Source organism: Cricetulus griseus, chromosome 3, assembly GCF_003668045.3.
Source record: "Cricetulus griseus strain 17A/GY chromosome 3, alternate assembly CriGri-PICRH-1.0, whole genome shotgun sequence".
Lineage (NCBI taxonomy): Eukaryota > Metazoa > Chordata > Mammalia > Rodentia > Cricetidae > Cricetulus > Cricetulus griseus.
Window position 1 is genome coordinate 208,824,023 of NC_048596.1, and position 26,324 is coordinate 208,850,346.

Here is a 26,324-nt window from a genome sequence, read left to right on the forward strand (position 1 = left end):
TTTTTAAGACAGGGTTTCTCTGTGGCTTTGAAGGCTGTCCTTTGTGGCTTTGAACTAGCCCTTGTAGACCAGGCTGGTCTCGAACTCACAGAGATTCACCTGCCTCTGCCTCCTGGATGCTGGGATTAAAGGCATGTGCCACGACCGCCCGTCTATATTACTCTTTTACGTATAATATCTACCTTGTTTATAAAACTTGTATAATGTGCCAATATAGTGAAATGTCATAATATATTTAGCATTTCCCTTACTAAAAGGTATTTATATTGTTTCTAGGGTTTTTTTTTCATGTATTTGAGACAGTACATGTAAAGGATCCACTTTCTCGATGGTATGTATTTTTATATTAAAAATAATTCAAACAATTATCTTCTGTGAGCACTTACCAGAATCAGATACCTTGACACACTAAGTCTGGGACTCCAGCGGGGGAACCTTCATTCCCCTTCTTGTCCTCCATTCCAGGGTCTCCAGACTGGCTCTCTCCTCTCTACCTGCCCTCATCCCCTAGGGCCTCTGCCTATTGGTGCAGACCCAGGGTCCCTCTAGTTCTTCTCCACCATTCCTCTCAGCCTCCCCTCTGGCCTATCTGTCTCTGCTCTATCATGAGTCCCTGCAGACCTGTAGAACTTGGCTAGAACTCAAGGACTCCACAGATGCCACACTTTTATAAGACCCAGATAGGGAAACAGCAAGCCCCCAAAATTGAATAGCCACCCTACAAAAACAAAATATCTACATCAATGAAGTACCTCAAACATCTTAACTCCAGATACCAACCCCAGCATAGAAACACAAACATAAATAACCAAGATAATATGTCTCTTTCAAAAGCCAGAAACTGTTGTGTTAGGCCCTCAGGAAAGCAATTTAGTTGAAGCCTAGACAAGGACTTACACTGTTATGTCATAAGACAATGACTTATTTTAAAAATATCAATTATGAATATGTTCAAAGACTTTAAAAAGGATATAAATAAGTAACAATGAAGATCATAAAATCACAAACTGCTAATTGAATTAAGTAATAAAAACAATTCAAGACACAAAAGTAGAATTTAACAATGAAATAGAACCACTTAAGGGAACCCAAACTGAAATAAAACTGGGAATGAAAAATTCAGTATGCCAAACAAAAAACTCAGAGGTAAACCTCATTAACAGATTAAAAGACATGAAAGATAGAATTCAGGTCATGAAGGCAAGGTACAGGAAATGGACAACTCAGTCAAAGAAAGCATTAAATCTAAAAAATGTAGGTACAAAACATCTACAAACTCTGGAAAGAGAATAAACTGATGTTGAAACAGAAAATATTTTTAATAAAATTGTAGAAGAAAAATTTCCCGATCTAAAGAATGAAATGCCTATCAAGGTACAAGAGGCATACAGAACTCCAAAAAAGTACCAGAAAAGAAGCTCCCACTGACACATAATAATCAAACCACTAAATGAACAGAACACAGAAAGGATATTAAAAACTGCATGGGAAAAAGACTAAGTCATTTATACAGGTAGGCCTGTTAGAATATTACCTGACTTTTCAATGGAGACTCTAAAAGTCAAAAGGGTATGGGCAGATGTTCTACAATTTCCAAGAGACCAAAAACTGTTATACTTAGCCCAAACTATTGTACTCAGAAAAACTATCAATTTCAATCAACAGAGGAAGAAAAACTTTTAATGATAAAAATTTAAGCCATTTCCACCAATCCAGCTGTACATAAGGCACTAGTCTGAGAAGGCAAAAACTATTCCCAAGAGATTACAATGAATAAATTATCACAGATAGTAATTAAAAATGGGGGACCCACAACAACAAAGTTATTGTTGTTAATGGGAATTAATAGTCACTTCTCATTAATAACTCAGTGGTCTCAGTTTGCCAATAAGAAGACACAGACTAAAAATAATGACTAGACACCAGGATGCATCTTTTTGCTGTATCCAAGGAACATATCTCACCACCAAGGACAGATGTCATCTAAGGGTAAAAAGATGGGGAAAAAAGTATTCCATGCAAGTAAACCAAGAAGCAAGCAGGTGTAGCTAGTTTAGTACCTGATAAGACAGGCTTCAAACCAAAACTAATCTAGATAGAGAAGGATACTGCATACTCATTAGAGAAAAAAACCCATCAAGAGGATATTATACTTTGAAACATTTATGCACCAAACAAAAGAACATACAAATTCATAAAATGTACATTATTATAGCAAAAATGACTTGTTGACACTAACATGTATGGATGATTCCAATACCTCACTATCACCAATAAACAGTTCATTCAAATAGAAAAACAGAGAAATGCTGGAGTTAAATCATAAATCAGTTAGACCGACTGAACATTTTACCCAATGACTAAAGAATTTACTTCTCATGAGTCATTGGAAGTCTTCCCCAAACCAACCACACGTTGATATATAAAACACGAGAGATACAAAAATAGTGAAATGTCACCCTGCATCCATGACTACCATGGATTAAAGCTGCATATCAAAAACAGTAGAAATAGAAAAAAAGGTATACAAACTAATGAAAGCTGAACAATTCCCTACTAAAGGAAAATTGGGACAAGACAGAATTCAAGAAGAATTGAATGAAAGTGCAAACACCATATACCCAAACCTATAAGACACAGAAGGCATTTCTAAGAGGCAAGTTCATAGCACTGCGTGCTTATATAAAAACGGAGAAATCCCATATTAATAACTTAATTACACACTTGAAAGTTCTAGAAAAGCAAGACAAATAATATGCAAAAAAGAATAGATGGGAATAAGTAATCAAATTCAGGGTTGAAATAAATGAAATAGAAACAAAAAATACAGTAATCAATGAAACAAAGAATTGGTTCTTGTAGAAAATCAAGATTGACAAGACTTTATCAAAATAACCAAAAGATGGAGAGAGAAGATCCAAATTAATAAAATTAGAAATGAAAAGTGAGACAACACAACAGACACTGAGGAAATTCAGAGAATCATAAGAACAAACGTGTATTTTACCAAACTGGTAAACCAAAAGGAAACGTATTAATTTCTTGATACATATGACTTACCAAATTTAAAATACTATGAAACAATTTAAACAGACCCACGACCTCTAGTGAAATAGAAGCAATAATTTAAAATCTCCCAACCAATAAAAGCCCAGGGTCAGATGAATTCAGTGTAGAAATCTACCAGACCTTCAAGGAAGAAGGAATGTCAATACTCCTCAAATTATTTCACAAAACAGAAACTGAAGGAACATTTTCTAGTTATTTTACAAAGCCAGTATGACTCTGACACAAAAAAACATACAAAAACCTAACAAAAACAAAAATTATAGATGACTATAGCTAAGGACATAAATGCAAAAGATCTCAATAAAATACATGTAAACCAAATTCAAGAACACATAAACAATTATCTGCCACATTGTTTGCTCCTTACCAGAGATACATGAAAAGCTTGACATGTAAATAAAAATGTAATTCACCAAATAAATAGACTAAAGACAAAAACATGTTCATCTCATTAGATGCAGAAAAGGCCTTCGATGAGAACCAACACCACTTCATAGACAAGACTTAAGGATCATTGTGGAAGAGGGTGGAAAGATTGTTAGAGACAGAGGTTCCTGTGAGGTTGTGTCTTCTGGAAATGTCAGAACCTACACCCATAAAGTCTCACCAAAGTGACTGCCTAAGTAGGAGCTGAAAGAGGATGACAATAGACATGCTAGGTGGTTGAGGGAAAGCCCAACAGTCCTTTGCCCTTCATTAAGGACTGCAGGTAACTAAGGATTCTGAGAGAAAGTAATAGTCTTTGTGAGGGAAGAGTACATCAAGTGGATATCCAATACCAAGTAGTGAGCCCTGAAAACATATATCCAAGTAACCCATAGACTGCAAAGGTTGTGTTTATGTAATATATATATATATATTATGTAATATATGTATATCCATATATATATATATGTGTGTGTGTGTGTGTGTGTGTGTGTGTGTGTGTGTGTGTGTGTGTGTGTGTATCCTGTGTTTGTGTGTGTGTCCATGTGGTGTGTGTAACAAGAAGTATTGAAAAATTAGGCCATGAATTTGAAAGAGAACAAGGAGGGCATAAGAAAGGGTTTGGAGGGAGAGAAGGTTAAGGGGAAATTTAATTATAATCTCAGAAAATAAAACTATAGTCATGATTGTAATTCAGTAAAATTCAATCACCAATACATCAAGTGGACAATTTATGTAGATTCCTTGCCATCAGAAGATCCCATCCCAAGATTATAACATACTTGGAAAATCCATAATCCTTGAGTCATGCTGTTCTAAGGACTGAGGTTTTTTTTTTTATAATGGAAAATTGTTGATCATTTAAGTCTGTACCTACTGCTGATAGTCGTTTTTAGTTTAACACCAGGACATGAAGGCATCAAATGCTCTCAGTGATGAAGCAATGGACAGTGCATGCACTCAGGTTCCCTAAAGAGAGCTGAATTTAGAAAGCAAAACAATCCAGAATTACTTTACAGCCAGTAGATAAGTACTCTGGCTTCTAGCTACTCCCCTACTTGATATATCAGAATAAAATATTTCTGCTGCATAATACAAGCTTACTAATAACAAGAAGGGAGAAAATAAGATGGAAGCCCAGGTAAGTGAATGACTTCTAACCTGGTTGGTGACAATTATTGTATGACTCCTTATCATGAGCATGATACACTCATAAATGTTCCTATGATCGTAACACCCTATGATGTGGGTGCAAATTAGGTTCCATTTTAGAGACTAGACGTCCAAAACCTTGGGCAAGGTAGTGACTGGTAAGCAGAGAAGACTGTGCTCATGCAGAGCATCTCCCAGCATGCACTCAGGGAGGGAGATATTCTCCCAGTATGCAGCCAGGTGTTCTCCCAGTATTCAACTAGGTGTTCTCCCAGTATGCACCCAGGTGTTCTTACAGTATTCAACCAGGTGTTCTTACAGTATTCAAACCTATGTTCTCCCAATATTCAACCAGGTGTTCTCACAGAACTCACCCAGGTGCTCTTACAGTATTCAACCAGGTGTTCTCGCAGAACTCACCCAGGTGCTCTTACAGTATTCAACCAGGTGTTCTCGAAGAACTCACCCAGGTTGTCTGTCATTACTTATCTGGTACTCTTCCAGTGTGATGGTTATTCTTGGTTGTCAACTTGACTACATGTGGAATTAACTAAACCACAAGAACCTAGGTACACCAATGAGGGATTTTTCTTGGTTGAATTATTTGATGTAGAAAGATCCAACCTAAGTCCTGATCTTTTGAAGTGGGAAGATTTACCTTAAATCTGGGACACACCTTCTGATGGCTATAAAGGACATGGAAGAAGGAAGCTTGCTTTCTCCCTGGGTTGGAGCCTATTTATTCAGGATTTGAGCATATGCTGAAGAGCAGCTGAGACATCCAACCTCACAAAATGAACAATTACCAGATGTTTGAATTGGACCATAACCTGTAAGCCATTCTAATAAATCCTGCATGTATGTATTCTTACAAGTAAATCCTATTTTATAAATCAACGATTTACAAATCATTCTATCTGTTCTGCTTCTCTAAAGACCCTGACTAATACATCCAATAATTACCCAGGTGTTTCCCCAGTACTAATCCAGGTGTTCTCTCATTATTCACCCAGGTGCTCTCTGAATATTTATCCAGATGTTCCCCCAGTATTCACACACATGGTCTTCCAGTATTGAACCAGGTGTTCTCCCAGTATTTATCCAGGTTTTTGCCCAGTGCTCATACAGGTGTCCTCCCAGTATTTATGCAGATATCCGGTATTCGCACAGGTGTTAGCTAACTAATCCTGAAGGAATTCTCTCAGCATCCACACAGATGGTCTTCCACTACTGAACAAGGTGTTCTCACAGTATGAAAAGAGTTTAGTCTCAGTACTAGCCCAAGGTTTCTCCCAGTACTCACACAGCTGTTCTCCTAGTATGCACCCAGGTGTTCTCCCAGTATTGAGCTAGGTCTTCTCCCAATATTTACCAGGTTTTCTTTCATTATTCCTAAGGTATTGTCCCAGTATACACCTGCCAGTATACACCTGAGGGTTTTCCTTGCACTCACCCAGGCTCAGTCTCACTATTCACAGTTTTTCTGGCTAACCATTTTCTTCTAGTGTTTCCCTCTAACTAAAGCTTTCCCACTGTCTCAAAGTTAGGGCATTTCTATGTCTATGATAAAACACCACCACCCAAAGCAACTTAATTAGGAAAGGATATATTTCAGCTCACAGTTCTACATCACAGTCCATCTTTAAAGGAAGTCAGGGCAGATACTCAAACCTGCCAGGAACGTGGAGGCAGAAACTGAAGCAGAGGTCGTGAAGGAGTGCTACTTGCTGCCTTGTGTTCTGCATGGCTTGCTTATCCTGCTTTCTTATAGCACCCAGAGCCACAAGCCTGGGCTGGCACTGCCTACAACAGGATGCCCCCTAGCAGTCATCAATCAAGAAATGCAAGACATTCTTGCCCTTTAGCCAATCTGGTAGAGACATTTTCTAAATTGAAGTTCCCTCTTCTCAAGTGACTCTAGCTTGTGTCGAGTTGACATAAAACTAGCCAGTACCAATGAGTTCAAGACTACTCCCCAGTTTCTCTTCTATCAGATTCGGTGTATCTGGTCTTATGTTGAGTTCCTTGATTCATTTGGAGTTTTGTGTATGGTGGTAAGTACGGATCTATTTGCATTGTTGTATATGCAGTCATCTAGTTTGACCAGCACCATTTGGTGAAGATGCTGTCTTCCCCCTACATCCCCTTGCCCCAAGTGTTTGTTTCTGGCTTCTTTATTTAAAAACAAAACCCCAAACCCCAGGTGTCCACAGGTGGGTGGACTTGTCTGGGTCTTCAGCTTGATTTCATTGATCACCATGTCTATTTCTATGTTGATATAATGCTGTTTATATTACTGTAGCTCTACAGTACAGGTTGAGATCTTTGTGATTGCTTCCAACAATTCTTTGATTATTCAGGGTTGTTTTAGATATCTTGGATTTTTTATGTTTCCATATGAAGCTGAAAATTGTCATTTCAAGTTCTGTGAATAATTGTGTTAGGATTTTGGTGGAAATTGTGTTTAATCTGTAGATTGCTTTCGGTAGGATAGCCATTTCACAATATTAATCCTACTGGTCCATGAGCATGGGAGATCTTTCCATTTTCTGATGTCTTCTTCATTTCTTTCTTCAGCATTTTAAAGTATTTATTATACAAGTCTTTGACTTGTTTGGTTAGAATTATTCCAAGATATCTTTGGAGGCTACTGTGAAAGATATTGTTTCCCTAATTTCTTTCTCAGTCCATTTGCCATTTGTATTTAGGAAGGCTACTGATTTGTGTGCTAATTTTGTATCCTTCTGCTTTACTGAAACTGTTTATCAGGTGTCAATGTTTCTTGGTAGAGTTTTAGGGTCATTTATATATATAGACATTATCTCAGTGTTAGTGATCCATGCCTTTAATCCCAGCACTTGGGAGGCAGAGGCAGATAGATCTCTGAGTTCGAGGCCAGCCTGGTCTACAGAGTAGGTTCCAGGACAGCCAGGGCTACATAGAAAACCCTGCCTGAAACAAAAACAAAAACAATAAAAAAAACCCATATCATCTACACATAAAGATACTTTGACTTCTTCCTTTCCTATTTGAATCCCTTTGATCTTCTTTAATTGTCCTACTGCTGTAGCTAAGACTTTAAATACTATATTGAATAAATATGGAGAAAGTGGATATATAACCTTGTATTATTCCTGAATATAGTGGAATTGCTTTGAATTTCTCTCTGTTTAGGTTGATATTGGCTCTGGGCTTGCTGTAAATTGTCTTTATTATGCTTAGGTACATCCCTTTTATCCCTAATCTCTCCTGTACTTTTATCATGCAGGGGTGCTGGATTTTGTCAAAGGCCTTTCTACATCTAATGAAATTATCATGTGTTTTTTTGTCTTTTTGATTATATGGCGAGTTACATTTATTTATTTATGCATGTTGAACTATCCCCGAATCCCTGAGATGAAGCCTACTTGATGATCTTTTTGATGTGTTCTTGGATTTGGTTTGCAAGTGTTTTATTGAGAACTTTTGCATCCAAGGGAAATGTTCATAAGGGAATTGTCTGTGAATCTTTACATGGGCTAGGCATTAGAGTAATTTCATTCTTGTAAAAAGAACTAGGCAATGCTCCTTCCGTTCCTATTTTGAGGAATAATTTTGGAGGTATTTGTGTTTTGTGTTAATTCATCTTTGAAAGTTTTGTAGAAATCTGTGCTAAACCCATTTGGCCCTGTGTTTTAAAAAAATTATTATTTTTTTGGTTAGAAGTTTTTAATTACTGCTGTTATTTAACTATGGGTAATAGTACTGTTTAAATTGCTTGTCTGTTCTTGATTTAACTTTGGTAGGTGGCACATATCAAGAAAGTTATCTGTTTCTTTTAGGTTTTCTTTTTCTTTTCTTTTCTTCTTTTTTTCCAGAGACAGGATTTCTCTGTGTAGCTTTGGAGCCTATCCTGGCACTCGAACTCACAGAGATCGGCCTGCCTTTGCCTCCTGAGTGCTGGGATTAAAGGCGTGTGCCACCAATGCCCGGCTTCTTCTTCTTCTTCTTCTTCTTCTTCTTCTTCTTCTTCTTCTTCTTCTTCTTCTTCTTCTTCTTCTTCTTCTTCTTCTTTTCTTTTAGGTTTTCCAACTTGTTGGTTTACAGATTTTTAAAATATGGCCTTATGATTCCCTAGATCTCTTGTCTCTAATAGTCTTGAACTCTTCTGCTTTGGAAAAGTCTTTCTGAACTGAACACTGATAACAGGCACCAAGAACAAAAATTAGTAAATGGGACCTCATGAAGTGGCTTCTGTATGGCAAAGGACAGCATCATTTGAGCAAAGCAGCAGCCTAAAGAATGGGAAAACATCTTTACCAACTACACATCCGATAGAGAACTAATGTCTAAATATATAAAGAACTAAAAAAACTGGGCATCAAAATACAACCCATTAAAAATGGTATACAGATCTAAATAGTTCTCAAGAGATGAAACACAGAGTGCCGAGAAACACTTAAAGAATGTTCTGTATCCTTAGTCATCAGGCAAATGCAAATCAAAACTACTTTGAGATTTCATCTTACACCAGTCAGAATGGTCAAGATCAATAAAGCAAGGAACACTCATGCTCATGAGGATGTGGTTTAAAGGGAACATTCATTTATTGCTGGTGGAAGTGAAAACTCATACAGCCACTGTGGAAACAGTATGGTGGTTCCTCAGGAAGCTGGGAATAGATGGACCTCAAGATCCAGCTATACCACTTTTGGTCATATACCAAAGGACTCTATATCCTACCACAGAGGTATTTGCTCAGCCATGTTCATTGCTGCTCTCTATTCATAATAGCCAGAAATTGGAAGATAAAGAAAGACTTGCACCCCATCTGAGCAGCAGACTAGAGCTGATCGTGTTGTTGGTCATGTATGTGAACCAACTCTGAGGTCCCGAGTGCAAAAGAGCTGACCCCACCCCCCATCATCTGTCATGGGTGGCATGGGTGAGAGAAAGATGCCCTCCCCCCTCTGCCCCTTGCTGCCTGTGGCAGACGAGAGCTGCCCCTGTGTTCCTGAGAGTTAAGAGCTAGCCCTGCCCCTCACCCATTACAGATTACAGGAGAGCAGGCCCTGCATCCTTCCTGGGTAGCACAGTAGAGCTGACCCTGTTCTCAGTTTGAAGGTGAGCCAGCCCTGGGGGCATGAGATCAGGAGAGCTGACACCCCCACCCCTTGCCCCATGGTGATATTTTGTTTATTATCCAACAAATAAAGCTTGCGAAGCTAGCCACACTAGTTAGCCATAGATGCCAGGCAATGGTGGCACACACCTTTAATCCCAGCACTCGGGAGACAGAGGCAGATGGATCTCTGATAGTTCAAGGTCACCCTGGGCTATATGAAATTGATCAGTCTAAAAGAGAAACCGAGCTCACACAAAGGTGATTCCAGCACTTGGAGGGACATGCCTTTAATCCCAGTACTAAGGAGGTGGTGACAAGGACGAATATGGCTGGGAAGAGAAAGGAATATAAGGGCGAGGAAACAAGAGCTAGGGTTTTGTTTTGTTTCGTTTTTCTGTTTATTTTGTCCTATTTGGATTTATTTTTATTTTATTTTCTTCTTCTTTTTTAGATGCCCGTTTGTTTGCCCACTCCTTTTCCATGTAGTTTTAGATGAGATTCTCCAATGAGTGCCACAAAGAACCTATTTAAATAAACCATAGCTTTCATCAGATTAGTGATATCTTGGATTCTTAGTCATACATCTTGGAGTTTTATTTTTGTTGGATTTTATCACATGTCTGTTCTCTGTTAAAATGAGTGTGTTGTTTCCTCCTTTTTATTTAGTGAAGTGAATTAAATGAATTGACTTTAATTGTTATGAAATCCCCACTTGTCCATAATAAACTCTGTTTAGTAACACTCTTAATTTTTTTTTTTTACATAACTATGATCTACAATTCCATGATTTAGGATTTTTAAATTATTTTCAAGAGAAAAACTGTTCTGCAGTTTTTTTGTTGACTGTTGTTTGTTAAAGAGTTGTAATTCTTACTTCCTTATGCGATGTGATATTTATTAATGAAAAAGAATCTTACAACTTTTAGAAGATTCTGTCAGATTAACCATCTGGGAAAGTTTTCCTGAACAGACTTCACTCTTGAATATATGTATGGTATGTAAATAAAGGTTTAGCTATAACTTTATGTTAAAATTACATTTATGTATTAAGATGTTGCATTTATTTATTTATTTATTTATTTATTTATTACATATACAGTGTGCTGTCTGTCTGTATGCCTGCAGACCAGAAGAGGGCACCAGATCTCATTACAGATGGTTGTGAGCCACCATGTGGGTGCTGGGAATTGAACTCAGGACCTCTAGAAGAGCATCTAGTGTTCTTAAACCCTGAGCCATCTCCCCAGTCCCCAAGATGTTTTATTTATTCTTTGTTGGCACTGTTGAGTTTTAATTTTGGAAGCATTTGGCCATTTCACAGGTTTCTACATTTGTAAAATCTGTGTGATGCACATGTGTTTGTTATTCCTGTGTTTAAGTCAGAAAGGGCTCTCTGTATTTATATGGACCCTGTAGGATGCCCATTGCTTTTTCCTTGTGTTCAAGTTTGTGTGTGCTCTGTGTTTTCTGTAAGTTTCCTTGTTCTGTTTAATTGCTTTCTATTGTGTATTTTAAAAACCATTTTCATCATTTCACTTTCCTTACGGTTGATGAGCTTTTCTTTTTCTAGCCATTTTAAGTTTTAGTTCAGTGCTTTTCTTTTTTTCATAAATAGAATTCAAATATGATGTCCTACTAAGTAAGGTTTTGGCTATGAACTATGAATTTTGTTATTTACTCATTATAATTTAATGCAGAGTATTACTTTTTTTCCTTCATACTTTTTCTATGATTATTTGTTTATCTTTATTGTTATAATGTGTTTGTTGGCAAACAGCTGGGTGAGTATTAATTTCTTCCTGTAGTAAGAAACACAGTGACTTCAGTCTTCAAACTTTTTTGAGACATTTTTATGAACCCAAATATTGCTAGATATTGTTGTGTGCCAAGCAGACTGCTTTTAGATGTATCTTGGATCAAGTGTGTTAGTTGTGTTGTTTTGGTCTGTCGTCCTACTAAGGTTTGACATGATGGTTCCATCAGTTGCTTAGATGTGTGTGTTAAAATCCCTCCTTGGTTATACTCTGGTAAATCCCTTTCTTTAGTGCTATTAATTTGTAATTTATATATTTAAGAATCTTATTTCCTCTTGGATTGATCTCTGAATCAGTATGAAAAGTTCCTCTTTATCAGTCATTTATGTATCTTCTTTTAAAATCTGTTCATTTATTAGTATAATTAAAGAATCTTTCCCTTACTTTTACTTTCAAATTGAGTCCTCATATCTAAGTATATCTCATATAAGTAAACTATTATAGAGATTAATGACTGTTTTGTGTTTTGAATATCCCTGCCTTTCATTTGGAATATTTAGTTCATTTTGACATTGTTAGACTAAAATCATTTCTTTGTCTCCTATTTGGCTCATCTGTGTGGTTATCATCTCATCATCATCATCATCATCATCATTGGTTTTTCAAGACAGGGTTTCTCTGTGTCGCTTTGGAGACTGTCCTGAAACTATTTCTTGTAGACCAGGCTAGTCTGAAACTCACAGAGATCCGCCTGCCTCTGGGATCTCTGAGTGCTGGGCTTAAAGGCGTGCACCACCAACGCTCAGCCCTGTGTGATACTCTTTCTTCTGTTCTCCTTGACCACTTTCATCAGGTTTTCATTATTTTGTTTTGTCGGTAATTTGTTATCTGTTCTTTAACTTTTCCTCTGGAGATGGCAGCTCACATGCTGGACACTGTGACCTAAAACAGATGAGTACTTTCAGTGTTTCCTGGATAATGCTAGGGCCTGGTAGCTTTTACATTTCATCTCTCCTCTTCTGCTTCTTCTATCTTGCCCTCCCCATTCCCCTGTCCTCCCTTTGTGTCCATCCACCCCCAGCAATGTCGTTTCCACTTTCCCATCACATGAATACCACCTCCTTCCTCAATACTCTTCTTTTACTCTTATGGTCTCTTTCTAGATTTATGGCCTACTCCCAATTCACACCACACACATACTTACATAAACATTAAATCCAGGATCTACAGTTGAAAGAGAATGTGCAATATTTATCTTTCTGAACCTGCCTTGCCTCACTTAATATACTATTTCCAGGTCCATCAATTTTCCTAGAAATTTCATAATTTTGCTTTTCTTTATGGATGATGAGAAGCCCATTGTGCATTCTACCACATTTTTATTATCCATTCATCTGTTGAGGGATAATAACATAAAGCTAGCATTTTCTTGCTATTACCAATAGGGCAGCAATGAAGATAGATGTGGAAGTACCTCTGTGGTAGGGATATAGAGGTTTTTGGGTAGTTGCCTAAGAGGACTATCTGGAGCATACAATAGTTCTATTTTTAGACCTTTAAGAAGTCCACCCACTGGTTTCCATAGTAGCTGAACAAGTTTACACAACCATTAGCAAAGTATAAGGGCCACTGTCAACAGAATTTGTCTTTTCTTTCTGGATGATGGCCATTCTGACTGGAAGTTGACATCTCACCCATCTATGGATCATCAGGTTTTGTTTTTTTTCTTGCTGTTTAAATTTTGCAGTTGTATATTGAAATATAGGTGTCAAAGCTTTTTCTATAGGCTGTCTGTTTGCTTTGCTGCTAGTTCCCATTTCTGTGTAGATTTTTAATTTCATGTAATTCCTTTTGTTAATTTTCAGGGATATTTCCTATACCATCGGAGCTCTATGCAGGAAATTTTTATCTATGCCTATATCTCGAAATGATTTCTCCGGTTTTTTTTTTCTAGCTGTTCAACACTTCATATCTTAAGGTCTTTGATCCATTTAGAATTGGCTTTTGTGGAATGTGAGAGAGATGGATCTAATTCCATTTTTCTTCAGATAGATAGCTGGTTTTGCGAACGCTATTTGTTGAACAGGCTGCCTTTTATCCACTTTATTTTGATACCTTTGTCACACATTATGTGATCATAGATATATGGACTTATTTCTGGGTCTTCTCTTCTATTCCACTGACTACACATCTGTTTTTGTGCCAATAACATGCAGAAACATGCTGTCTTTGCCACTGTGGCTCTGTAGCATAATTTGAGATCAGGGATTGTAGCACTACCAACAGTGTTCTTTCTATTTGTGGTTTCTGTGTTTGATTTTACACTTTTATATTTTCTAGTTCTGTGAATAATGTCATTGGGATTTCCACAAGGGTGGCTTTGAATCTATAAATCATTTTTAGTAATATAGCAATTTCATTATACTAATTCTGCTAGCCTAGAAACATGAGAGGTCTTTCCTTCATCTAGTATCTTTTTCAATTTCTTTTTTAGTATCAAAATGTTTCCATATATATCTTCCACTTGGCTAGGTTTGTTCCTAGGTTATTCATTCATTCATTAGAGGCGTTGTGAATAAGATACTTTTCCTAATTTCTTGCTCAGAAAAATATGTTATTGGTATAAATGCAAAATACTATTTTGTATCTTGTAACTTTAATGAAAGTATTTATCAGATCTAAAAGTTTTCTGGTGGAGTCCAAAGAGTTTTAAATATACAACATGTTATCTGCAATTAGGGATAATTCTATTTCTTCTTTTACATTTTTATCTCTTTTATATTTTTCTCTTGTCTTACTACTCTAAGACTTCAGTAACTGTATTGAATAAAACTGAAGAAAACCAAGCAGCCACATCTCATTCCAGATTTTAAGTAGGATGGAATACTCAGGGTATTTTGTTTTTCATTCTTTTTTTTTAACCGTTTAGTATAATGTTAGCAATGGGTTTGTTTTATATAGCTTTATTATTTTGATGTTCTGTCTATTTCAAAATTCTTAAGCACTTTTATTATGAGGTCATGTTGAACTTTATGGGATGCCTTTTCTGCTCTATTGGAATGGTCACATGTATCACTTTGGTTTTTGTTAGAGACAGTTATAGATCCACAGTTATTCTCTTTCTACTTAAATATGCAATGCTATTTTTGTTTTCTGTTAAATCTGTTGAGAAATTATCATTCAATCTATTGATCCTTTGAAGGTAAAAATTTCCCTCTGGCTGTTTTTAAGATAGTTTTTTTTTCTTGTAGTTTTATTCTGTGTTCTAGGAACATTTATTCTTAACTTTTGAATTTTTCTTCTTGAGGTTTTCAGAGCTTAATGGTCTATGTCTTTAAAACTTCATGATTTGGAAAAGTATCTTTAAAATTATTGTTATTTATTCTTGTGTGCATGCATGTGTGTCCATAAGTATGTATATGTGTTCTGGGGTTATGCGTGTGATGTAGTGTACCTATGATGTCAGAGGACAACTTACAGAAGTTGGTATTCATCTTTCACCATGGGAGTCTCAGGAATAAAAGTTAAGTTGTTAGGGTTGGTGGCAGATGACTTTACCTAACCTGGGCCATCTTGTTATGATTCTGGCCCTAGAATCATAAATTTTTATCTCTTCAAATACTACTGAAGTTTTACTCTCTCTCACCATTTCTTCTGGAAACTCCAAGAACTTGTATCTTGAACATTTCCATTATGTAGTATGTGCATTGCAATATATTCTATTCTTTGGTGTACTTTGTTCATCAATGTCAGTTTTTCAGATTATTCTACTTTGGAGTTTACACCTTTAAGCTTGTATAAAATCTGCTGTTAAACTTATACATTGTGTTCTTAAAATCCAATCTTGACTTTTAAAGTATTGTAGTATACTTTCTTTAATTTCTTCTACTTCATTTACCAGATTAATTATAATTATTTCAAAGTCCTTTTCTGCTAATCCCAGCAATTTCACATACAGTAGTTTTTAAAACTCATATGATCCATAGAATATAAGTATTTATCTATTTATTGACTTATTAGGTTCTTGACATATTTGTAGTCTAGTCTGGCCATGGCTGCTCTTGCTTCAGCCTCTTGATACTTACTGTGTGTGCCACCATGCATGACTTCTGAGTAACATTTTTATTGAGTTATGGATATAATGCATTAAAAAAGCATAGAGACTCTAGATCATAGTCTTTCCCTAGCAAAATTTCCCCTTTCCTCTCTGGGTAGACAATAAAGGCTGGTCACATCAACTGTATAGCTTGGGACTTGGCTTAGTGCACAATGGATGAGGCTCCATGCATCTCTCCATAGCAGCGCTCCTCCAGCCACAAGATCTCATAAAGTAGCCAGGAGAAATCTTAATTTTTCTTATTTTTCTTGCTCAATCAGAAAATCACAGTTTTCTTTTGAGGCATACTCAATCATACTCTACAATGGAGATTCATTTTTCACATTGTCCTTTCCATTGAAGACAGTCTAGAGCCAGTGCGCTAATGACCCCTGCACTCCATTACTCAGGAAACAAAGGCAGGGATTGCTGCAAATATGAAGCATAGCAAATTTCAGGCTGAACAGGAGGGCTATATACCAAGATCCTGTCTATATATATATATATATATATATATATATATATATATATATGTGTGTGTGTGTGTGTGTGTGTGTGTGTGTGTGTGTTGTGTGTGTGTGTGTGTGTGTGTCTGTATCTCTCAGCTTTCTATATGTTGTTGAGTGAAGTCACTTAACAATATTAAACTAAATACTTTAAAACGTTATGGCAGACAGATTAATTTGGGAGGAGTCTAGTGATCTTTATTTAAACATAAGAGAGAATTTTTAATGTTTGTAATTTAAATGTGGCCTTTAAAATGCTTTTGAAGTTACCAGTAATATAAAAAAATATCCATAGGTTGCAGGAAGCAGGTCTTACTTAACATACAGCAAACATGCTGTCTCTTCCTCCATATAGAACTTCCTAGGCTTATCCTAGGCTTGGAGACAAGGAAACACCTGTCTGGCTGCAGAGAGGGGAGGGTGGGGAGAGACAGTGGTTTCCTGGCTCTGGCTATATTTCTGGGTCTTTGTAGAGAGGCAGTTGAGATCCTGCTGTCCTTATTAAGTGAGTTCAAGAAAAAAGATCCCCAGTGAAGAACACGTTGGCAATTAGGTAAGCCTCTGGAGGGTGGATGCCAAGTCAGAGTGCAGAGGAAGTAATAACGATCAGTACATGTAAACTGCCAGAAAAATAGAGGGGAGACAGCCAACTCACCAAATGGGTTATTTTCCCATGGATAATGGAATCCTGTGTCTCATATCATCCCTTATTTAAAGCAGTCCCAGCTATGCTTGTTTTTTTTTTTTAAATTGTGTATTCTTGCAATGCACAGGGTTGGACTAAGGGATGCATCTGTGTGAAAGTACATACTCTATTACCAAGTTACACCCCAACCTCCACCCACCCCTGCTCCCACGCATTTATATTTAAAGTCAAGTTTAAGGAAGGCTCTGGAGCACTCCTGCTGGCTAAAAAGAAGAAATTAGAGATTGCTGACTCATCAATTCAGCCTGGCCAGGGAATTCCAGAGCCATTTCAGACTTTGCCACCAGCACTAGCTTCCTGGCCGCTCCTGATCTCCGATCTTCCTTTAATGATGAGAAGCCTTACACATATAGCACATATACTCTGCTTCCCATGTGCTGGGATTAAAGGTGTGAGCCACACTAGACTATTTTTGACCTCACAATCCTTATCTCATTCACAGATCCCCAACCAGCCACAGATCCAAAGGGCTTAAGGAAGAGTTGTGTCTGTACCTACCTAACATATAGTTTTAAAACAGTCAGGATTCCCTAAACAATGCAGTATTATGGCTTTTTGTAGAGTCTTCACATAACATTTAAATGGTATTACATATTTCAAATTTTTGAGGGCTTACTGTGTGGCCCAGTTTTGTCTCAACTTCAAAAATCACCCCAGTGCTGTTGATGATGTAACTTGCACAGGAGATAGGTACAGGCTCCATGCAAACACTGTGGCATTCTGTACAGGAGGCTGGACATTCACAGCTCATGGTATCTGCAGAGATGCTGCAGGCACCCTGCTCTGTGAACATGCCATTTTCTCCACACTTCCAGAGTCTTTGCTTACATCATGGATCTCTTCCTGGAAGAGATATGCTTGTCCGGCTCCTCTGCTGGCTCTTCCTATCTCTGTTTATGGTGATCTACTTATTTTTAGTACTCTCTTTCTCCCTTTCCTCACTCTCTGTTAAATATTTCTGGTCTCAGCCAGATGTGACCTTGCTTCCTTTACACCACTGGAATACTTGGCTTGTGTCTCTCCTGGGACTTTTAGTATAATCTGTGTTGAAGAAAACTTGCCTGTGTGCTTGTGTTATCCCTCTTATTAGACAGACAGCTTTTAAAGGAAAAGAACTGTGAAATTTTTAAATCCACAGCTGGTCTCACTAAAATCTTGCAAATACTAGTCAGCTAATAAATATTCATTAAATTAAGTGATGGTGACATGTGGCTCCATTAGGCAGGGTGGCTATCTGCTTTCTCATTGGCCAGCTACAGCATTGTGTTCTCTTCACTTCCTTTAAACCCTCACCTGAAGAAAATATTTGCAAACTTCCTAAGAAGGAGTTAATATTCAGAAAAATAAGTAACTCAAGTGAAACAATAGTCAAAACTAAGAATCTAGTTTTTAGATGCCTAAGAGGCAACTGTCCTTTCTGAACCCCATGCCTGTGCTCTTGGGAGTGGCCTCCCCCACTGTGTTTAAAATCTGTATTTAAATCTCTTAGTAAACTCCAACCCTGCTCCAAAAAATGAAAGTAAAACTGGATAACAGACTTACGTAGACATTTCTCAAAAGACAACCACAAGATCAGTGGGCATGTGAAAAAAATGCTGAGCCCCACTGACCATCAGAGAAATGTGAACTGAAGCTACCACCTCACTGTAGGAAAGACAGCTGGTGCTGGTGGGGATATGGGGAAAAGTGAACTCTCACCATACATAATGTACACGGGAATGCGAGTTAGTAAGGTCAAAAGAAAACTAGAGCTGCCATGTGCCCCAGCAGTCACACTACATACATACATACATACATACATACATACATACATACATGCATATATATGTATATATATAAATATATATGTGCTCAATATGTAACCAAAAGAAATTACATCAGCATAGTGAAGAGACTTCTAATTCCCCATGTTTTTTTTTTTTTTTTTTGCAGTGTTATTCAGAGTAGCCAAAGAATGGGAAGCATGTCAGTGCCCTTCACACAATAAATAGATAAAGAAAATGTGGACTATGTGTATAAACCATGGAATACTATTCAGCCATTTGAAACAAAATCTGAGCATTTGCACCAATGTGGATGCAACTGGAGATCAGTATGTTAAATGAAATAAGCCAGGCACTGGAAGACAGTACTTCATGGTCTCACTGGCATGGGGAGTTCTAAAACAGTTGAGGAGTGTGGAGAACTGAGGTGTGTGGAAAAGGAGCTAAATTGTTCTGGAGATACAGTTAGGAAGGAACATAGATGTCCAAGTTTGCCCTGTCTGTGCTCCCATTACTGACTGTGATTTCCCAGTACCCCTTGCAGGTGTGGTATATCAAGAATCCTATACATAATTGGCCAACTAGATTGGGGAATGACCACTTGCCAATGACTGTTGAAGACTCTAGATTTATTGATCTTGTTGTTAATGCTAAGTGAGAATCAATGGAGAGTCTTCATAGGCTAGATAAGATGATTATATGATAATATACCTCTATGACTACTACAAGTTGATTAATCTTGGGATTCACACTGAAGTAACTTTTGTTGTTGTTGTTGTTGTTGTTGTTGTTGTTGTTGTTACAAAATGAGACCCAGTCACATCAAAATAGAACTGGGTTATAATCAGAAATTACATTTAAAATAATACTGTATTTGTAGGCAGTGCATGGCACAGGAGGTGGTATGGACATCATGAATTTACTTCAGGATTAAATACATAGTTGAAGCGCTGAGTAACTGAAAATTTCTGTCCTTTCATGAAATTATAGTTACAGAAATCAACCAATCTCCAACCTAAAGTTTCCTAACTCAAGAAGTAATTTTAGCAAATGTCTTTATACATTTCCCATACTTTTCCGTGTGTGTGTGTTTGTGTGTGTGTGTGTGTGTGTTTGTGTGTGTGTGTGTGTGTTTGTGTGTGTGTGTGTGTGTTTGTGTGTGTGTGTGTGTGTGTGTGTGTGTGTGTGTGTGTGTGTGTGTGTGTGTGTGTGTGTGTGTGTGTGTGTGTGTGTGTGTGTGTGTGTGTGTGTGTGTGTGTGTGTGTGTGTGTGTGTATGTGTGTGTGTGTATTTGTGTGTATATGTGTGTGTGTTGTGTGTGTGTGTGTGTGCGTGCATGTGTGTATGTATGTTCACATATGTTGGGGTGACATGTGTGTGGGTACACATGCATATGGAAGCCAGGGGTTGACACCCTTTCTACTTGATCAAGATGAGGTCTCTTGCTAAACCCAGAGCTTGCCAGTTCTGGCTAGTCTAGCTAGACTGCTTACCCAGAGTACCCATGCCTCTGCCTCTTGAGTGTTGCTATAGGCAGTTCTCATACCTGCCTGGCTTTGACATAGGCTCTAAGAATCTTAATTGCAGTCCTCTTGATCACAAAGTTAGAGCCTCTTAGCCATTTCTCTGGCCCAAATTTCCTATATTTTATGAAAAAAAGTCTTACAAACTTGATTCACCAGCATATTTTCATAAAAGGAAATGGACTTTAACATTCAAGCAGATCTCAGGATTTTGTATTCAAGGCAGGGATAATAATGACAAGATTTTCTGTAAGCTTTGGCCTACTGCAGAGTCATGAGAACCTAGAAGACAGTGCTCAACAGTATTGTTTAATAAATGTGATTTTCAGCCATTTTATTAGCATGGAAGGGAAATAAACTGGATGGAATTTCCTGTGCATCCTCTACAACTAATGAGGACCATTGGTTACCTCACTAAGAACTAATTCCCGGCAGGAATAGGGATAGGTCTTACTTGTATCTCAAGGAAACAGCACTTCACAAACAGAATAGGGCTGTTGCAATATGAACCCACAGAGACTGTGACAGCACACAGAAGACCTACACAAGCTCATTCTAGGCAAAATCCCCAGCACAGAGACAAGATGGGCCCAAGGTCCCACCCCCGGGGAGAAACAGTAAACACCTGTACTTGTAGAAAAGCTAGTGCTTTTTTAAAAAAATTCTTCTTTTCACATAGTTTAAGAGACTTCAGACTTTCTTGCCATAAATAGTTAGTGGTATCTGAATGGACACTTTCACTTCAAAATAATCTGCCTGTGACCTGAAGTTTCCACAGAGGGTGCTAGCTCTCAAACCACACAGTGCATTGGACAAACAAACTGAGGCCTAAATATCATTTTGCCCAAGAGATCAAAATATTTGTAAATGTAGGCAGCATTCATAGTTATTAAAATATAGATGGGGGGGAGTAATTTTGTTAGCCTATATTAAATGCACAAAATTAAATTATACTCAAGTGAGCCACTATAGCATTTCCATACATAGAGATAACACACCCATGAACATTTCTGTCCCCTTACCCCCGCCTCTCCCCTCCATAACCCTGGTAGTACACCTTTCACCCTCATAACTCGTCATACACACACACACCACACACACCACACACACATACACACTCGCACATGTACACACATGCATGCATGCACACACATGTATATACTACATTGCAAACATGAGAGAAAGCATGCAGTGTCTGTCATTGTGACTCTGGCTTATTTCACTTAGCATCATGGCTTCCTCTTGTACCATTTTTCTTTCTGGTGACATCTTTTCATTCTCCTTTATGGTTCAACGAGACTCTATTGCATTTTCTTTATCTGTTCCTCCATTGGATGTCTGGGCTGATTCCACAACTTGGTTACCGTGGAACAACAAACACTGATATGCTGGTATCTCTATATTAATGATACAGAGATTATATATCCAGAATCGGCACAGCTGGATCACATTGCTGGTCTGAAAAGGAGAGTATTAATTTAGACTCAGAATCCATTTCCCATTAGGCAGAGAAACAGCCTTCACAGTTCTTTAACTGCTCTACACCCTTCTGTGTCCCCAAACAAGACAGCTGCCCATCATATGACCTTTGCTTCTGTCACACTTAGGGAGAAAGCTCCTCACTTCTTCAGGAACTGTCCTCCCCCCTCAAGTCATAATCATTTTGGTCTGCTCTTATGTACGTATTTTCGTAGATTTCTATTCCAAGGCTGCAAGGAGAGAGTAAATCTGTTTAGCAGGCAGTTTTAAATCGGGTTATCTGCTGTCCTGCCTTCTGGTTCCTGCTTCCTTTGCTTGGTGGATATGGAAGGCCCCGGGGTCTGGGGTCATATGTCTTCCTGTTTCTAGCTGAAGAGACAAGCTCCCACACCCCATCTCTCAGTGTGACTGGCCAGCAGGTCACAAGGTCTTCTGTTACTTTAACTTTGGCTCTTCTTTCTCTCCCCTCTCTCTCATTTTTGCCTCCTTTATGAATTCTCTCATTCTTAGTTTTTCTGTTAGTTTCTATTAGTTTGGGGCATTGGGAATAATTTCCTGTGATCAAGTGTGTGTGTATATGGTGGGTATTCTGTTTTTTATTATTATTATTATTTGTTTGTTTGTTTTTGTTAAGAGCAAATCGTAACCTTTTACCATTAGAATGGATCTAAAAGCAATTCCTTAAATTTCAACTCTGGTTATGCCACCTAATTAAAATGACCCTCTTAGAAACAATTTATTTTTACTGTACAAAGGAACAACACATGACCCATTAGTACATTTTGCAATCTAAAAACCTAGAGTCTTATTTTTGGGAGTCAATACGGCCCTCCCCAGTCCTCTTAATCCCCTAAACTGACTACCCAGAGGCAGGGAAACTCAAGCGCTAGATGTCTGTCTCTCGTCAATCCAATAGTGGATTGAGTGTTTTGGAGAACAGCATATCGCATGGGTGAGAGTAGCTCATCCCCCACCCTCCACCTCCTGCTTCCACCGGAATGCGCTCAGCTGCTTTCATTGTTTACACCCATGGCGGGTGGGGGGGGGGCACGACTCTACATCTTACATTGTGCAGTTAGATTATTCCCTTTTTCTATACAACTCTTTTTTCTTTCTAGAATTAGTAATCTCCTTTATGTTTTTATTTGCTTAGTCTCTGTGTGTCTGTCTTTGGGGTAAGTTTTCTGTGTTATAACGTCAAGCAACTAAAAATAACATTTTCAGAAAGCTAAACATGGCAAATCAGTTTGTTTTTCCAGTTTCTAGAGATTTCTTTCCTACAATTTTCAGTCCTTTTGCTCAAGGCAGGGGCAGGGACTGCTATCTAAGGCTGCGCCACAGATGCTGTTCTGGGACCTGCCTTCTCTAACTCCTGGGTGTCCATTGTCTCCCACATCTTGTTTCCTGTATCTATGGTCTTCCTTCTTCCTCAACAACTTCCTCTTTTCTGTAGTTCATTTCCCAGCAGTTTCCTGAGAAAGAGCAAGCATAGGAGCTAAGGTTTTGAACATTTGAATATTTTATAAGATGTCAGGATTGATTGACAGAGTGCCTCGGTCAAGTATTTTAGGTTTGAAACAATTTCTTGTGAGCAGTTTGAAGACATTTCTCAGCTGCCCTCTGGCTTGGGGCATGGTTTGTGGGACAGCTGATACTTGCTGACACCTCTGGGTGCTGGCAGCTTTTCTTGCTTGTTTGTTCCTTTCAGGAAGATTTTAGGGTGGTATGTTACTATAACTCACCAATGTGACACAGGTCTTTCCATGTTCATTATGTCACAGCCTCCTCCGTCAGTCTGAGAATCCTTACACTTTAATGTGGGGACATTAAAAAACAAACCTGTTTATTCCTTCCTCTGTCCACGTTCTCTCCCCTCTCTAGGACTTACAAATAATTTCAGTTTCTAATCATGTATTTATAGGGCTGTTTAGGTCAAAAGACTCACTTAAAATAAATATGTTTCCTGACTACTTATGGAGAAAGAGGCATGAAGTGATTTATCTTAGTCCCCTGGCTTTAATAATGCATTTAAATGAAGACACTCCCTCTACGCTCTTGTGTGTTAGCTGTACCACTTGAAACTATACCAACATCAAGGATGTCATGATTATTAGTAACAATGGCTCCCACTGTGTGTTTTTCTGTGCACCAGGGTTTTCCTTGGACCACAACAGAATCTATGTCTTTGTGCTGTGAAGATTAAATAAGTCACAACACATCAAGTGCTGAGAGCAAACACAATGCTCAATAAACAGTAGTGTGCTGCTTCTATTATTATCACCACCCAAACACACAGGGCTTCTATCCTCGTTTTTTTTGTTTTGTTTTGTTTTGTTGTTTTGTTTTGTTTTGTTTTGTTTTTTGAGAAAAGGGCAGTGAGGTCCCAAGAGGCTATCTCCTGGTTCATAAAGTGGAACCAGCTTTTCTGGCTCCAAAGAACATGCTCTCCGTTGGGTTGTAATATTTGTAGAGGCATTCCTGTCTTCCTTTCTATGTGACAAGTCAGAAATGGCTCCCCAGTCACCGAACTGTGGACTTGAAGACATCCAAAAGTCCATGGAAGAGTCTCTGCTCTAAATCAGTTAAATATTTCCTGCATTGGAGGCAAGAACTGGAGTGAACCATTTCTGACATCAAGCCATGGTCAGCTTTATCTGAAATCAAGGCTGTGGTGATTTTTGGGTAGTGGCACATAGGAAGCTTTGCTAATTGACACATGTGGTTTGTGCAAAAACAAGGAGAGTGTATTTCCTGAGCCAAACAATGTGAACAGATTGTCTCTGTTCTTATCTATGTGTGTGTTGTTCCTACATGCATGAACATATACCCCCATGTGTGTGTACATACCTGTGCATGTACGTGTGTGTGTGTGTGTGTGTGTGTGTGTGTGTGTGTGTGTGTGTGTATGTATGTGTGAGTGTGTGTATGGTTGTCAAACCAGAGGTTGACATCCAGTATCTTCCTTGATCATTTCCACCTTTATAAGCTGAAAAAGGGTCATTTACTTCAACCTAGAGCTTGCTGATTAGCCTGGTCTGGTTAGCCAGCTTGCTTAGGAGATCTCCCGTGTCTGCAGGCATTTGTGTAGGTTGGAGGGGTCCAGATTCCAGTTCTCACATTTGCACTTCAGGCCCTTCACCACTGAGCTATCTATCTCCCCAGCTTCTGTCTGTGTTCTGTAGGCATTTTCCCAGAAAGAAAGCTCTGCTTGGTTTTTCAAGCCTTAAATTCTTCCCTGCCATTTACTGCAGTAGTTTCTTTTCTTGTTGCTCAGACAAAAGCAGCTTAAGGAAGGGAGGGGTTCTTTTGGCTCATAATTTGAGGATACAGTCCATCATGGCAGGGACATCCTGGTGACAGAAACTTGATGCAGCTAGTCGGTTTACACGCCTAGTGGGGAAGCACGGAAGGATGAATGCTGACACTCAGTTCTCCCTTTTATTCAGTCTGGAGCCCAGCACATGGGAGAGTACTGCCCACATTTAGGGTTGATCTTCTCACCTCAATAAACCCAATCTAGGAGCTCCCTTCCAGGCATGCCCAGAAGTTTGTGTCCTAGGTGATTGTAGATCCTGTCAAGTTAACAAATCAATATTAACCACCATGGTCACAAGAAGGCCAGCCCTTTGTCTCCTGAAGTGTCCCCATATGATGGCCCAAAGCCAAATCTGAACACCTGGCAGAGCCCCAGGGCTGCCCTGATGGAGCCAGCTCCTTCTTTTGCAGAGGATGAGACTTGGTCAGCAAAGCTTGGGACATAGGTGTCACCTTTTGTATGGACCTGGGGACTGTTGTTTGTTGACAGTCGTGTGTGCATTGCACTATACACATCTTGAACTAGAAATACTAACACTTGAGTAGAGAAATGTCTCCACTTTTCTCACCATTTAAAAATCTCTTTAAATATCTGATAGACGTTGGTGAAACACTGAAGTAGGCAACTCTAGGGGTCTCGTGACCCTGAATATGTGCCGCGGAGAAGAAACTGCTCACATTCAAGACTGTGGAAATACAAGAAGCAAAAATGTGCAACAGAATGTTCAACATTGCCCAGGGCTTGCTTCCCCAACAGCACCCCATTGTCCTGGAAAGTCAGGCTCCTGTATTTGATACCAGTGGAAGCTGAGCTGGAGAACAGCTAGGCAGAAGGAGAGCACAGCACTCCCATCATGCATTCTGACTCCCATTGTCCCTAAGACTCACTTTAAAGATGAAGAACTGACCAGATCAGCCAGATCGAAAGCAGATGGAAGAGCTAGATGTGGCCAGCACACGGGAAGGGTAAAACAGAAGCACAGGGACAAATTCAAGGACAACCTGGTCTATCTACATAATGAGTTCCAGGACTGTACAGGGAGATCCTGCCTCAAAAACAAAACAACAACCACCAAAAAGAAAGCAAACATCATCATCATCAACAACAACAAAGCCCATGCTTAGACTGTCTCCATGCACCCGCTTTGGATTCTCAGACTCGGTGAGGCAGTCGTTTTCTGTTCTTATTTTATCACTGAGGAAGCCAGGTCATTTAAGCCATGCAGAAAACCACTTAACTTATGGGCATGATCTGGAATTACATTCAGTCTTGGGTTGCCTTTCAAGTCTGTCTTAGCTGGGCATGGTGGCACAAGCCTGGAATTGCAGCATTTGGGAAGCAGTGAGATTTCTAGTTTGGAGTCTTTCTGGGCTACATAATGAGACACCCCCCCATCTCAGAAAATAAAATTATGCTCTTTCACTCTGTCA

General features: G+C 38.6%; 1 long non-coding RNA gene across 1 annotated transcript; it reads left to right on the forward strand.

Moving 5' to 3' along the window:
• Positions 1-274: 274 nt before the first annotated feature.
• Positions 275-26,324, forward strand: LOC118238465. Its single transcript, XR_004768893.1, has 2 exons — positions 275-331; positions 25,493-26,324. It is a non-coding gene; the product is annotated as an uncharacterized LOC118238465 (long non-coding RNA).